Raw genomic sequence first — 5,992 nt, forward strand, 5'->3', positions numbered from 1 at the left:
GGTAACAGAATTGGGAGATTGGGTGTAGCCACAATGAAAGGCCAGTTGATGGGATGATAGCCTCAGGCAAATGCCAGAGATTTGCCCAAGTAGGAAAGTCAAGGGTTTTTCCTTTCTGGGGAATGGATCCCAACCCCAACCGTGCCCACTGGGGACCAAACTGGAACTAGCTAGTTGGGCAACATGTCTGTCTGTCTTTCTTTCTTTCTTTCTTTTTTTCTTTCTTTCTTTCTTTCTCTCTCTCTCTCTCTTTCCTTCCTTCCTTCCTTCCTTCCTTCCTTCCTTCCTTCCTTCCTTCCTTCCTTCCTTCCTTCCTTCCTTCCTTCCTTCCTTCCTACCTTCCTTCCTACCTTCCTCTCTCTCTCTCTCTCTCTCTCTCTCTCTCTCTCTCTCTCTCTCTCTCTCTCTCTCTCTCATACTCTTTCTGTCCACTTAGGGTATCACACCCTTACCTGGTGTTGTTCTGCGCAAAGGGAATGTAAATTTTAATTTCTGAAATTTTTTTTTTCTTTCTTAAAGACCAGCCTTAATCCCAAATCACTACAGCTCTCATAGATTGGCCAACAATAGGTCCCAGGCCAAACCCTACTTGGTCATTGTTTGGGCCCAGAAGTTTCAGAATGAATGCAAATAACAATTGTTTCTGTTTTGGCCAGAAACCCTGAAGGTCTTCTGTGCCCAGATCAATTTTTTTTTTTGGGGGGGGACTAGGATCATGGATTCTTAAACTTACTCTATTCATACCCCTCAGCACTTCTTAAAGTGTGGGGTCATGACCCACACTTTAAGAAGCACTGGACCGGGTAAAGAGGCTATTCTCTACCTCATTTCTTACCTAGCCTTAATCACTGAGTGGGTGTTGCCTTAGTCCAACTGAGACTTGGGAAAGACCTTAGTTTAAAAAGGCCAAGGTCTCTCACTGCATCCTGGGCCATCTCCAGTCATCCTGATCTATATCTGGCCACTGGACCCAGATGGCTCAGGAGAAGAAAGTGAGGCTGGTGACTTTGCAGAGGCCTGCCTCACTTAAATCCAATTCACTTGCGTGTCATGGCATCATGTCCCTGAGGTCATGGTCCTTTTCCAGAACAAAGGACAAACGACAACAAGAAGTACCGTCTACTGTATCAGGCTTTTCCCTATCCCCTGAACCTGCTAGTGCCCTCCCTCTGCAATTACCCTGTATTTAACTGCTTTGTCCATTTTATATTTATTTACTCTATATTTATGTTGTATACTTTATATGTGTGTGTGCATATATACACACATACGTATACACCTATGTATATAGGTGTGCATATATGTACTTCTTATTTTCCTCATTAGAATATAAGTTCTTTGAGAAAAGGGATTACCTCATGGTTTGAACTTGTGTCCCCAATGTCCAGCCCAGTGCGAGACACAGGAGGTACTTAATAAATACATGTTGATTTCTATCTTCCACTTTCAAGATGATTGTGCCTCTCTACTGCCCACTATAGAATTTTGTTAAAATAATTTTGTACATTGGTCCACCTAGAACATACCCTTTTATATGAACTGTGATTTCTACCCATGGTCTTTTTAAAAATAAGTACTTTTTAATGTCTTCTGTTTCTTATATCATCACAATTAGTCCCGCTGATTTGTTCCCATTCCCCCCAGACAACCAATATAATGGCTGATTATTTTTTTAAAGGTGGGAAAAAAGTAGCACACTGATTACTACATTGAAAAAAGTAACATACATGACTCTCTACTTCCACAAAGGGGTTGAGGTTAGGGTGTTTTCTCTTATGTCTTCATTCAAGTGATGCTCGATCTTTATAATTGTGAGAGATGATCTCTCAAAAGTGAAGCCTCCTCAGGGGATCAATAGTTCTTGTTAATATTTCTTGATTGTTGCTTTCAAAACCCTCCCCTGCTCAGACCCTGTTTTTTTTTTTAAATGCTTAGCAGAAAGAATAGTCCTGCCCCCAACCTGAACTGCTTGCCCTTTGAAAAGCTTCCCACCTTTTCTTGTCTCTGGGATAAGGGGGAAGGGGGTTAGGGAGGGGAAAATGCAGTAAATTTCGGTTTCCTAGGAATTACCTAACTCATGGGAATTTGGCCCTAAGCCCCCTCCTGATCACCACACCACTGCTACTTCAGCATTAGGTTTACTAAATAAGGACATGTATGTTTGGATTGGCTATACCCTGTTTCCTTGTTCTTTGTCTTTGAATTTTTGCGCCTAAGAATGTAAACCTGCCTCCCCAGCCAATGGGAATAAGGGATAGTGGTGGGTGGAGGTTTGTTTGTTAGGGTATATAATCTCATTTCACTTTCTGTGCTTCGCCTGTCTCTTCCTGGAAGTGTACACCACTTCTCCCGAGATTGTAATAAAAAGTAACTTTTGCTTCAACCTTAACAAGTCTCTGAGCTTAATTGATTTAGAGTCGCTGTCCCACACATAATTTTGTTACATTCACTTTTTATTTTTTGGTGTGTGATTATTCTTTGTATTTACATTGTTGTCGTTATTATGCATATTGTTTTCTTGGCTCTGTTTACCTCCCTCTTCATCTGTTCATATAGATCTTTTCATGCCTCTCTGCATTCATCACACACATCATTTCTTATAGCACCATAATATTCCATTATATTCAAGTACCCGAGTTTGTTTACCACCATTCCTCAAATGATGGGCATGCACTTTGTTTCCAATTCTTCGCTATCACAAAAAAAAAGCTGCTATAAATATCTCGCTATGTATAGGGATTTTCTTATTCATAGCTTCCTTGGGGTATAAACCCAGCAATGGAGACTCTGGATTTAGTCACTTTACTTACATAATTCCCAACTGCTTTCCAAAACGGTTGTGCCATCTCAATGCCACCAAAAAGGTATCAGTGTGCCTATCATTCCACAACCCCCTCCAACATTGACTATTGCTATTGTTTGTCATCTTTGTCAATTTGCATGGTATGAAGTGAAACTTCAGGGTTTTTTTTATTCGCATTTCTCTTATTATTAGTGATTTGGAGCATTTGTTCATGTAGTTTTGGATAATTTGCAATTATTCTTTTGAGGACTGTTCATATCCTTTGACTGCTTATCTATTGGAAAATGGCTACTAATCACATATATATGTATAATATATTTCTTGGATACCAAACCATTATCAGAGAAATCTGACAAAGAATTTTTCCTATACAACCACTTCCCTTCTTATCCTAGGTGCATTCATTTTGTCTATGTAGAAGCTTTTCAGTTTCATTTAATCAAAGTTATCTATTTTATCTTTCATAATTGCTTCTATCTCATTTGGTTAAGAATACATCTCCTACTGTGCTTGCTTTGGCAGTACATACACTAAAATTAGAATGATACAGAGAAGATTAGCATGGCCCCTGCACAAATTTGTGAAGCATTCTGTATTTTTATATAGCATCTTTTTTTGTGGTGGCAAAGAATTGGAAATTGAGGGGGTGCTTATCATTTGGGGAATGGCTGAACAAATTGTGGTATATGAATGTAATGGAATACTATTGTGCTATAAGAAATGATGAGCAGGCAGACTTCAGAAAAACCTGGGAAGGCATGTATGGACTGATTTGAGTGAAGTGAGCAGAACCAGGAGAACATTATACACAGTAATACCAACATTGTGTGAGGACCAACTTTGATAGACTTAGCTCTTCTCAGCAATACAATGATCCAAGACAATTCCAAAAGACTTGTGATGGAAAATGCTATTTACATTCAGAGAAAGAACTGTGGAATCTCAATGCAGATCAAAGCATACCGTTTTCACTGTTTTTTGTTTTTTCTTTCTCATGGTTTTCCCCTTTTGTTCTGATTCTTCTTTCACAAGATGACTAATGTGGAAATACGTTTAACATGATTGTACATGTATAGCCTATATCAGATTGCTTGCTTTCTTGGGGGGGGAGGGGAAGGAGGGAGGAAGAAAAATTTGGAATTCAAAATCTTACAAAGATGAATGTTGAAAACTATCTTTACATGTAATTGGGAGAAAAATAAAATACTATTAAGTGCAAAAAAACATACATCTCCTACCATTCTACTAGTCTAGCTGGTAGGATAGACTAAGTAGAGAGAGACTTGAAGCAGGGAGACCTATTAGGAAAATGTTGCCATAATTTAGGGGAGAGGTGATGCTTCTTAGAATTAATTATTATTATGTAGAAATGCTGTTGATTTGGGGGGGGTTGGGCAATGGGGGTTACACAGCTAGTAAGTGTTTGTCCTGAGGCTGGATTTGAATTCAGGTCCTCCTGAATCCACCTAGCTGCCCACTGTTGATTTTTTAAATGTTTATTTTGTAGCCTGCAACTTTGCTGAAGCTATTGCCTCAATGAGTGTCTTTACTGATTACCTAAGATTTTCCCAAGTACAGTATACCATCATAGCAAATAAGGATAGTTTTATCTGCTCTTTACCTATCTTTATGCACTTAATTTCTCTCTTTTCTTATTGTTATTGCTAGCATTTCTAGAACTATATCAAACAATTATGGATAGAATGGGTATGTATCCTTGCTTCAATCTAGTATTTATTTGGAAAGATTCTAATATATCCCTGTTGCATGTGATGCTTGCTTTTGGTTTTAAATAGATAACTTTTACAATCTTTTTTAAAAGGATTCTATGCTTATACTTTGTAGGGTTTTGAGCAAAAAGAATGCTACACTTTGTGAAAAGCTTTTTCTACATCTATTGAGATGTGTGGTTTTAGATGTTTGGGTTTTTAATATGATTAATTATATTTATTATTTTTCTGATGTTGAAGCATCCTTGCATCTCTGGTATAAATCCCACTAGATCATAATTAAGATTTCTTACATAAATTGCTATAGACTATTTGACAGGATTTTGTTTTAAATTTTTGAGTCAACATTCATTAATGATACTGACCTATAGTTTTCCTTCAGTGTTTTTTTTTCCCTTGGTTTAGGTATTAATTAGAACTATATTTATTTTGTAAAAGGATTCTGGTGGGGTGCTTTCTTTCTCAATTTCTGAGAATAATTTGTGAAATATTGGTACTAATTGTTCTTTAAAATTGTGATGGCACTTTCCTGTGAATCCAATAGGACTAGGAATATTTGTTCTTTGGTAATTCCTTTGTAGCTAGATCTATTTCCTTTTTTGAAATTGAGTTATTTAAGATCTCTTTCTGGCCTTCTTCAGAAGATAGTTTGGGTATTTTATATTTTTTAAGGTATTCCTCTATTTCTTTTATGTTCTCAGTTTTGTTAGCATATAACTGTGCTTAATATGTTCTGATTATTCTTTTATTTCTTTTGATTTTTCTATGATTTCACTTTGCTCATTTGCCATTTTATTGGTTTGATTTTTTTTTGCCCTCTTCTTTTTAATCAGATTAGCTAAAGGTTTATCAATTTTGGTTTTTTCAAAGAATCAGCTTTTAATTTTACTTTTGGTTTCTATAGTTTTTTTTATTTATAATTTATCTACTTCTCTGATTTAAACAAAACCGTCCCATTTTGTGTTTATTTTAGGTTTGTTTATTTATTTGTGGGCTTTCTAATTTTTAAAAATATATATTTAGTTTGTTAATCTTCTCTTTTTCTGTTTTGGTAATGTATGTTGGCAGAGATATTATTTTTCCCCAAAAAACTGCTTTAACTGCATCAGAAATTTTGGCATATTGTTTCATTATTATAATTTTCTTTCACCAAGTTATTAGTTGTTTCTCTGATTTGGTCTTTGATCCACTCATTATTTAAGATTTCACTGTTAAACCTTTGTTTGAGTATGCAACTTTTGTTTGTGGTCCCTAAACCAATGACTTGTGTTATGGTCTGTAAAGAAGGTATTAACATGTAGGGCCACATCAGTTATGACTTTTTATGAGTGTTTATAATATTTCTGCACTCTAATAGATGGTCGGTTTTTGTAAAAGTTCTATGTGGTGCTGAGAAATATTGCTTTAATAGTGCAAGCTAGCTAATATATGCTTACCTACTCATTAGAGGAGAGGAGAA

General features: G+C 36.4%; 1 pseudogene; it reads left to right on the plus strand.

The window, feature by feature from the left end:
* Positions 1 to 3,309: 3,309 nt before the first annotated feature.
* LOC144455560 (U6 spliceosomal RNA) lies at positions 3,310 to 3,403 on the plus strand (annotated as a pseudogene).
* Positions 3,404 to 5,992: the final 2,589 nt, after the last annotated feature.

Source organism: Phascolarctos cinereus, unplaced genomic scaffold, assembly GCF_003287225.1.
Source record: "Phascolarctos cinereus isolate Bilbo 61053 unplaced genomic scaffold, phaCin_HiC Scaffold_9;HRSCAF=440, whole genome shotgun sequence".
Taxonomy (NCBI): domain Eukaryota; kingdom Metazoa; phylum Chordata; class Mammalia; order Diprotodontia; family Phascolarctidae; genus Phascolarctos; species Phascolarctos cinereus.